We start from the raw sequence: 11,051 nt of genomic DNA, 5'->3' as shown, positions 1-11,051 counted from the left end.
ATAGCTAACCATGCAAAGCAATCTCAATAACAAGTTTGTAGATAAACAACAACACATCAAAACATAGCAAATGAATGAAACATAGAAAATGATCACAACATATCATAGCAAATATGTACAGCAAGTGCACAGCAAACATGCAGAGCAACTAGTACATAATACATCAATATAAAATGATATATATATAAGATAAGATATTTTATATCTTTTACACATGTAACACGACAATATGTATATGTGTATATATATATATATATATATATATATATATATATATATATATATATATATATATATATATATATATATATATATATATGTGTATGTGTGTGTGTGTATATATATATATATATATATATATATATATATATATGTGTATATACACACATATATATATATATATATATATATATATATATATATATATATATATATATATATACTTCTGCACTTTTTCCTTCGAGTCTATCTCACCTGCGCACTTTTTTGGAGACTATTTTTATCTTAATTTTAATTTTTGTGAAACAGTGAATCGCTTGATCTCACGGACTAGCATACAGCTAGCTTACACCGGAAACAGGCTAGCTTGGGGCTAGCTTGGTGCTAGTGTATTAAAATGCCTTCAGACGACAGCGACGAACACAATAGCCTGCTGGAGAAGGCAAATAAAACAATCTCTGCACTGAGAAGGGATATTTGTCATCCGTCAGAGGAGCTCCAGGAGAAGGAATCGGTCATCTCTTGCTTTGCGACCCGTTTCCCCGAACTCTCCGCCGTGGTTATGAGGAGGCACGCTCGTGAGATCCTGTTGGCGACAATGACGGCTGAGGCGGCTGGCCTCTCGGACACGGCGAGATGGGATCATATTGCCTGCCCGGGGCCATCCTGCTCAACACCGCTGCAGAGTGACACCTGGGTAGAGGCGGTGTCCCGCGGCCGGAGGGCCGGGGAGCCACCCCACCGCCCCCAACTGGTCCTAGGGAATCGGTTCGCCGCCCTGGCAAGTGAGTCCCCTGCTCCCATCGCTGCATTCGTCAACTCACGCGTCGGGCTGCTCCGGGACGCAGTGTCCCGGTACACGAGTGGCCAGCATCATCGGCGACACCCACCGGTGTCACCCTCCGTCATCACTCGGGCTCGGCCTCAGCCATTCTGGACAGCGGGGTCGTGAATCTCCCGCCGGCGGTGAGTCTCTTCGCGTTTCCTCCTCACGTCACCCACCAAGCACCGTTATAATTGGCGACAGCACCATTAGACGCACTCACTATCCCGGCACCGTCACCCGCTGCTTTCCCGGAGCAAAAGTCAGCAAAAAATCTTGGTGTTATATTCGACCCAACTCTGTCTTTTCAAATACACATTAAAAATATTACTAGAACTGCATTTTCCCATCCCCGTAATATTGCTAAAATTCGTCCAATTCTGTCGATCAGTGATGCAGAAATTTTAATTCACGCGTTTGTTACGTCTCTCCTTGATTATTGTAACGTTTTGCTCTCTGGTCTTCCCATGTCTAGTATTAAAAGTGTGCAGTTAGTCCAAAATGCCGCAGCAAGACTCTTGACAAGGATGAGAAAGTTCGATAATATGGCTCCCAGTCCACTTGAGATGCGATGTCAAGGTTTTGCTACTTACCTACAAAATACTGCACGGCTTAGCACCTTCCTATCTCGTCGACTTAGTGATACCATATGTTCCGAGCCAAAACCTTCGGTCACAAAGTGCCGGCCTTTTAGTGATCCCTAGAGCCAAGAAGAAGTTCGCAGGCTCTAGAGCATTTTCTATTAAGGCACCGATGCTTTGGAATGCCCTACCCGCGGATATTAGAAGCACTACCTCAGTAGAAATGTTTAAAACACGACTTAAGACTTATTTGTACGATTCTGCATTTAGTTGAACTGTTTGTCTTGGCCTCTTTACTGCTGCTTCTATTCTTTTTCTGCCCCCTTTTCCCAGGCTTGGGAACTAGGTGATGACGACTGAATTAGAGGTTGCTGTTCGATCCAATAGCAACTGACTACTACAAGATTGGAGGCTGACCACATCCTCGAAGGCACTGCTATAGAGATTTCTACATTGACCATTGGGCCCCCGCTCACCTCATCAATGTCATCTTCCTGCAGCACTTCATTTGATTAACTATCACATCACTTTAACAAACACTGTATAGTAATATAGTATGTGTCCAATGTTGCCCACTCGGCATCCATTGCAACCTGATCATTCTGGAAGGGGGATCCCCCCATCAGCGGTCCCTTCTCAACGTTTCTCACTTTTCCCCAAATGGGGTTTTTGGAGTTTTTCCTTGCCCTCCTGGGGTTTAAGATCAGGGGATGTTGCGTATATGATCTGGTGCATATGTGAAGCCCTTTGAGACTTGTGATTGAGGGCTGTATAAATAAATTTGACATGACTTGACTTAACAGTCACAGGCAAACCCACGTCCCCAGTAAACCCGGTCAGAGCATTGTCAGAGTCAACCAGAATGTTCTCTGCCACAGAAACAGAATCACACACGTCAGGTAAATGATCAGGTAAGTCAGGGTCATCGTCATTGAGTCCAAGCATGTCATCACTCCGATCCATATCATCACAATGGGAAGTTGGCTCATCCTGGAGAGGGGGAATAAGTTGGCTGGCTCGAGCATCAGTCGAGACCCACAGTCCGTGCCTGGGAGAACTCATGGTCTATGCCACTCAAACCGTAAACTTCACTGCAGTCATCACACGAGGAGTAGGACACAGACTGAGCAACAACTCATGGACAGGAAGGAAGGAGACATCCAACAGCAGGTTCCATTGCACAACTTTGCTTTGTCCTGAAGCATCTTTTATTTTATAGACATGGATGGTGGGCATTCTTTCAACGACAGTATACACCATGGAAAACATCTTGGATCCTGTCTGCTTCTGCACATTCTGCTTCCTGCACCAAACTGTCGTAAGGCTCCTCTAAGTCGTCTACTGACAGAGGACGTGAAGGGGCTACGACTCAAAGCATCAGCCACAACATTCTTCGGGCCAGGGATGTACTTCAGATCAAAGGAATACGACGACAGCTTGGCCACCCAACGTAACTCATAAGCATCAAGTTTGGGCTTAGTCAATATATGAGTCAGCGGGTTGTTGTCTGTCCAAACTGTAAAATTGTGCTCCTTCAACCAATGACTGAATTTCTCAGTGACGCACCACTTCAGAGCCATGAACTCCAACCAATGGGCGGGATATCTTTGCTGTGATTTGCTAAGGGTATTACTAGCGAAGGCAATGGTACGAGCTTTATCTTCCCAGACGGGCAGTTGGGACAACACTGCCCCCAAGTTATCCAAAGATGCATCAACAGAGAGAATAAATGGACTTGAAAAATCGGGGTGGGCCAGCACAGCACAGTTCACAAACTCATATTTCAGCCTGCGGAACGCTTCTTGACATTCAGGAGTCCAATCAGAAGCAGTCAACCTCCTGAAAGCGCCAGCACCACACACGGCCTGTCCCCTCCTCTTCAGACCAGCTGTCAGGGAGAATAGTGGCTTGGCTATGGCTGAACATTCAGGGATGAAGCTTTGGTAGAAAAAAAAACATACCCAGGAAGGATTTGAGCTTTCTCACAGAGGGTGTACAACCGTCCTCCTCCATCAAGGCTCCTTCGGGCATGTTGGAGATAACTTCAACCTTTGCGACACTGCAACACCCTCCTGGCTGATGGCATGACCAAGAAATTTCACAGACTTCCTCAGCAGATGACACTTCTTAGGACTCAGTTTGAGGTTATTTTCCCTAAATCTCTGAAAGACAAGTCGGGGCCTATCAAGGGACTCCTCTTCACTCGGCGCAAAGACAAGAAGGTCATCTAGGTAGCACAGCAGACTGGTAAAGTTGAGGTCCCCGAAAATACTCAACATCATTCGCATGAAGGAAGCCGGGCTGTTGCAGAGGCATTGAGGCATCCTATTGTATTCGTACAAGCCGACAGGCGTTGTAAAGGCAGTGTACCTTTTGTCCTCCTAACACATGGGGATGTTGTAAAGGCCAGACGTCAAGTCCAATGTGCTGAAGAAAGCGTTGCCTCCCAGTGCAGCGAGAAAATCGGCTTGGTGGGGCAATGGATGGGCATCTTTCAATGTTTGTGCATTCAACCATCTGAAGTCGGTACAAATCCTCAAACTCTCTCAATTGCCCCTCGGTGTGATTGTGAGTGCGGATGTTTGTCTCTGTGTGCCCTGCGATTGGCTGGCAACCAATTCAGGGTGTCCCCCGCCTACTGCCCGAAGACAGCTGGGATAGGCTCCAGCACACCCCGCGACCCTTGTGAGGATAAGCGGATTGGATAATGGATGGATGAATAAAGTGGATAAATGTGTGAAACAAATGTTCTGCTGAATTGATTAAAGGTGAGCTCATTGTGAGCTTGACATGACATGTCTTACTCAGAATTTTACCCTGCAGTAGTCAAAGACAAACCACTCCTCGGTGCAACAAGATCTCAGAAGAAATATAAATGGAAAAAAAAAGGCTCTCTCCACAAAAAATAGTAAGATTCTGCTTTCGTCAAACTTTTTTGACAGGTTTGTAGTCCGGAAGTAAAAGGCATTTTGCAGTCCATAAGACCCGCCCATGTATGACGTCATAGCCGGTTTAAATCCCACCCCTTCTGATGTAATTTTGTAGTCCATAATTCCCGCCCAAACCACGCCCCTTCGTAGTCCATAAGCCCCACCCTAACCAGCCCCCTTTGTAGTCCATAATCCCCGCCCCTAACCACACCCCTTTGTAGTCCATAAACTTAATTTTATCACTAACCCCGCCCAGATAGGTCGTTTCCGGTCTGCCATTTTACGTTGCCATGCATCGTTTCCTGTCCGCCATTTTGGCGTCACTTCCTAGTCCCCGCCCCTTTGAACACATCATTTTATGGTTAACGCCCCCTTCCGGTATGACCAAATAAGGGTATAGATGAGATCATGCTTCCACCTCAGCGGAGTTAACGAAGAACATGCCCGGGAATGTTTTGAATGTTGATGTCACCCTGGGCATGTACAGACATGTTTTTAGGCAGCCGCCATCTTTTCCGGTCTTTCCTGCATGACCAAATATGGGCATTATGCTTCCACCTCGGTCAAGGTAACAGAGGGATATGTTCAGACATGTTTTGGACGGTGATGTCACCCCGGGCAAGTCCAGGCCTGTCCAGCCGGCCGCCATCTTTTCCGGTATGACCAAATATGGGCGTCATACTTCCGCCTGTAACATGAAACTCATGAAAAAAAATAAATAAATAAAAAAATGCACAGCGGTATGAACGATATGAACGAAGTGGCACAAGAGGTCTTTCCACAGAAGAGAGAACCTCTCAGTGGAGCGCCAACACAAAAACAAAAAAGACCTCGAGGTGAACAGACCAAAAAAAAAAAAAGGACACTAAGTACATACTTTAAAATACTTCTATCCCTACCTAGCTTCATGAATAACACGAGTGTATGTCATCAATACATGTTTCTCTTGACTAACACTAGTATATGCTGTCATTATCTATTGTTTTATGATTTTGGCTGTCCATGCATTCTTGAATAACATTAATTTATGTCATCTATATGTGATCTTGTTTTAGATAAGATAAGATAAGAATGGCTTTATTGATCCCACAGTGGGGAAATTTTCATTGTTACAGCAGCAAAGATATAGGTCACACAGGGACAGCGGCATAATGTGGCCATTAATGTATAACATTGACGGCAAACATTTAGGATCAAACCTATGTAAATATACGCAGTAACATGTGTATATACACATGTATATACACACCAACCTACATCTACATAAAAAGTATGAGGAACACTCATTTCGGCCTGTACATAGTACAGAGGAAAAAATACTCTAAGTGACAGTGCTGCAGTGCTGTAGTGAAATGTAAGGGACAGCATTGGATAAAAATAAAACTAGACTAACAGTAGTGGGGAATGTTGAGTATTGCACGGTATTACAGTAGTGGGGAATATTGGGTATTGCACGATATGAGCTCAGGTGCAGTACTGCACAATTGCACTAATGTCCGCCAGTTTGTAGAGACTACACAATGTTCTTGTTGAAGAGTCTGATAGCAGAAGGCAAGAAGGAACGGCGGAATCTCTCCTTTGCACAGCGAGGGTGTAACAGTCTGTCACTGAAGGAGCTGTGGAGTGCTGTTAGAGTGCCCTGGAGGGGGTGGTCCGGGTTGTCCAGCATTGATGACAGCTTGGCCAACATCCTCCTGTCCCCCACCGAGTCCGCAGAGTCCAGGGAGCAGCCCAGGACAGAGCCGGCCCTCCTGACCAGTTTGTCCAGCCGCTTCTTGTCCCGGGCGGAGACGCCGCCTGCCCAGGTGACCACTCCCTGGAAGATGACCGATGCAACCACCGAGTCATAAAAGTTCCTGAGGAGTGTCCCCTGAACCCCAAAATACCTCAGTCTCCTGAGTAGGAAGAGTCTGCTCTGACCCTTCCTATAGAGGGCGTCTGTGTTGTCGCACCAGTCTAGTTTATTGTTCAGATGAACACCCAGGTACTTGTAAGTTGAGACTCTCTCAACATCTGTTCCCCGGATATTCACTGGTGCAGGTGAAGAGTGCTGGCGCCTACCGAAATCCACCACCATTTCTTTGGATTTCCCCGCATTGATCAGGAGGCGGTTCTGCTGGCACCAGTCCACAAAACCCTGAGTAAGTTCTCTGTACTCCCGATCATCTCCGCCTGTGATGAGGCCGACAATCGCAGAGTCGTCAGAGAACTTCTGCAGGTGAGAGGTAGGGGTGTTGTAGTTGAAATCCGAAGTGTAGAGGGTGAACAGGAAGGGAGCCAAGACAGTTCCCTGTGGGGCCCCCGTGCTACAGAGGAGCACGTCAGACACACAGTCCTGTGTCCTCACATACTGTGGCCGGTTTGTGAGGTAGTCCTGGATCCATGTGGTGAGGTGGTGCGCCACCCCCGCCCGCTCCAGCTTGTCTCCCAGTAGGGTGGGCTGGATGGTGTTGAAAGCACTGGAGAAATCAAAGAACATGATCCTCACAGTGCTCCCCGCCTTCTCCAGGTGGGAGAGTGAAGTGTGGAGGAGGTAGATGATGGCATCATCCACACTGATGCCAGGCTGATATGCGAACTGGAGTGGGTCCATTGAGGAGCTCACCAGGGGGCGCAGGTGGACAAGGACCAGTCTCTCCAGGGTCTTCATCAGGTGAGACGTCAGCGCCACTGGTCTGAAGCTGTTGAGCTCCTTCGGGTGGGGGGTCTTTGGCACCGGGACCAGGCAGGATGTTTTTAGCTGGGGGACCCTGCCCAGCTTCAGGCTCAGGTTGAACATGTGCTGGACAATTCCACACAGCTGGTCTGCGCAGGATTTGAGGAGCTGGGGGCTGATGCCATCTGGACCCGCTGCCTTCCTCGCCTTCATCTTCTTCAGCTGGTTCCTCACCTGAGATGTTGTGAAGGCCAAGGCTGGGCAGGAGGGAGTGGTGGCTATCTGGTGTAGCTGGGAGCTGGGGACTGTGGAGAAAAGGGGGGAGGGGGTGACACGCCCAGCAGGAGGAGTAGGTAGAGGCTGCAGCAGGAGAGACTGAGTGGAGGCAGGCATCTGATCGAACCTATTGAAAAAGAGATTCAGCTCATTTGCCCACTGCAGGTCCCCCCCAGTCCGGGTCTTGGGTTGTCCGTGGCCTGAGATGGTATTCAGGCCCCTCCAGACTCCCCTGGCGTTTTTCTGCAGCAGCTGCTCCTCCATCTTCTTCCTGTAGGACCTTTTCCCCTCTCTGATCCTCCTCCTCAGCTGGCGCTGCACAGTCCTCTGCTCCTCTATGTTGCCTGACGCAAAAGCCCTCCTCTTCTTCTTCAGGAGAGCTTTTATGTCTGTTGTGATCCAGGGTTTGTTGTTAGAGAAACACCTTACTGTCCTGGTGGGTATGGTGTTCTCCATGCAGAAATTTATATAGTCTGTAACAGTGTCCGTTAGACTACTAATGTCTTCCCCTTGAGCATCGCTGAATACTTCCCACACAGTTGTGCTGAAGCAGTCCTTTGAGGCCTCCTCGGCCTCTCCAGACCATCTCTGAACCGTACGGGTCACAGCTGGCTGCCTGCGGACCAGAGGTTTGTACACAGACTGGAGAGCCACCAGGTTGTGATCAGCTTTGCCCAGCGGGGGAAGGGGCAGTGATGTGTATGCCTCCTTGGTGTTGGCATAGAAAAGGTCCAGTGTTTTATTGTCTCTGGTGTGGCAGGTGACATACTGATAGGGGAGGCATGATTGAAGTCACCAGAGATGAGTACCAGGGCATTTGGGTGCTGTGTTTGTAGCCTGCTCACTGCTGCAGTCAAGACATCACAGGCTGTGTCGCTGCTGGCAGCTGGTGGGACGTAGACGGTCACCGCGATCACATGACTAAACTCTCGCGGGATGTAGAATGGCCTCATGCCAACAGCTAGCAGCTCAATATCCCTGCTGCAAAGCTGCTCCTTAATCGTGATGTGCCCAGGATTACACCATCTATCGTTCACAAACACAGCCAGCCCTCCTCCTTTCCTCTTTCCACTCTCCAGCGTCCTGTCCGCGCATATGATTTGGAAGCCGTCCAATTCTACGACCGCGTTCGGCGTTAGCGCTGTTAGCCACGACTCCGTGAATAGCATCAGGCTAGCCTCCCGGAAGTCCCTCTCATGCCGGGTAAGCGCCGCTAGCTCGTCCATCTTGTCGGGGAGCGATCTAACATTCCCCATGATAACAGACGGGAGGATGGGATGGTATCGTCTCCTCCTTTCCCGGCGTTTAACCCCCGCACGAGATCCCCGTCTCTTCCTCCTCAGCTCACGGGGGATATCGGGTCTCGCCCCGGGAGCCGGCGCATGGCTAGCACGGAGTGCTAACAGCTGATCCCGGCTGTAAACAATGGGGGCTCGGCTCCGAGCCAAGTCGCCGGACACGATCGCGCAAAAAATAGCCATCAGCAGCAGCAAGAATACCGCAGTTTGGGTGTCCATTGCTACGCAAGTTACGACTATCAACTATATGAAAAAGGTAGAGTAATATTAAAGAACAAAAACACATGAAAAGGCTCACCGATGAGCCGGAGCTACTGTAGCGGGCTGCCACTCGCGCGGCGCCGGAAACTTTTTTCTTCGAGTTTACCTCACCTATGCAGTGCCTTTTTACTTTTTTGGATTTTATTTTATTTTATTTATTTATTAATTATTTTTTTACTTGGAGACTCTTATATTGTTTTCATTTTTAACTTTTTTGAAGTCAGTGAATTGCGTTTGATCTCACGGACTAGCATACAACTAGCATACGTCGGCAACAGCCTAGCTTGGGGCTAGTTAATTAAAATGACTATAGACGACAGCGACGGCCACAATAGCCTCTTGGAAAAGGCAAATAAAACAATCTCTGACCTGAGAAGGGATATTCGGCGGATGTCAGAGGAACTCCAGGAAAAGGAATCGGTAATTTCTTGTTTCGCCACCCGTTTCCCCGAACTCTCCGCCGTGGTTATGAGGAGGCACGCTTGTGAAATCCTGAATGTGACAATGACGGCAGAGGCAGCTGGCCTCTCGGACACGGTGAAGTGGGACCCGGTTGCCGGCCCTGGGCCATCCTGCTCGACACCGCTGCAGAGTGACACCTGGGTCGAGGTGGTGTCCCGTGGCCGGAGGGGCTGCTGCTGTTTCCGACGCAGGGGCAGTGGTCCTAAGGGCTCCCTTGGATTCCCCGCCGCCCACGGCGATGATCTCGACTGGGAACCCCTGCCCACCCGCCAGCCACTCGTGCGTCAGGCTACTCAAAGACGCAGTGTCGCGTTACACGAGTGGCCGACACCAACGGCAAGAATCACCACCGCCATCCTCGGCCGCCGCTCGGCCTCAACGGCGCTATCATGGTCAACGGGGTCGGGAATCTCCCTCTGGCTGTGAGTCCCCTGGCGTTCCCTCTTCACCTCACCCACCAACCACCGTTATAGTCGGCGACAGCGTTATTAGACACACTCACTATCTCGGCACAATCACCCGCTGTTTTCCCGGAGCAAAGGTTATGGACACAGTGAACATTCTGCCCGATTTAGTCGACTCTCTTCCACCATCCATAACCCGGCTCATTGTTCACGTGGGGACGAATGAGACGGTACGCCGACAGTCGGAGCAGACGAAGAGAGATTTTCATACCCTCTTTGCCTTGCTAAAAACCAGCCGGATGGTGTCCATCCAAACGCTACTGGAGGCAGGATTTTAGCTGCCAACATCCACCATGCCATTATCAATTCCACTCCCAGCTGACTCCTGTTTAAGAATCACTCAGCGGGTGTTCCCGTCTCTTCTTCTGCTCGTAAACATTGCAATGACAATTACATTACACCCACCTACAGGCCAACACCAGCTGCTCACAGTACCACCACCCTCACTAGCTCTTCCTGCAGGCCACCATTATCATTACCACCACCGGACAGCTTTTCCCTTAAAACCGTCACTGGCAGACGCTTCCCTCGCACACAGAAACAACGTGGTTTTAAAAGCGGCAATTTGGTATATGCTAACGCCATGAGCGCACGTCCAGCACAAGAATTTACCTGGCTGTGCTGAACGTGCGCTCCCTTTTAAACAAAACTTTTATTATAAACGACCTGATCTTAGACAATAATTTACATGGTATTCTTTTATCTGAGACATGGCTTGGGACAGATGCTCCAGTTATTCTCACCGAGGCTTGAACCCCGAACTTTAACTTTTTATTTTCTACCAGGGATGGGAAAAGAGGGGATGGGACTGCATCATTTTTTATTAATACTCATCTCAAACGAGGTCATTTTTAACAGCTATTTATCATTCGAATATCACGCTTTTGTTTTTAGCAGTCCCCCTATTCTCGGCATTACCGTTTATAGACCTCCTCATCATTCCACTTCTTTTATTACAGAATTTTCAGATTTCTTATCCATTTTATATTCCAGTTATAACAGGATTTTAGTAACCGGCGATTTTAATGAACACGTGGATGACATCTCGGACCCACTATCCAGAGAATTTTTCAACTTTTTA

Source organism: Filicampus tigris, chromosome 6 (assembly GCF_054856515.1).
Source record: "Filicampus tigris isolate MCC_2025a chromosome 6, RoL_Ftig_1.0, whole genome shotgun sequence".
NCBI lineage: Eukaryota > Metazoa > Chordata > Actinopteri > Syngnathiformes > Syngnathidae > Filicampus > Filicampus tigris.
The sequence above is the reverse complement of the archived record's forward strand: the minus strand, read 5'-3'. Positions refer to the sequence as shown.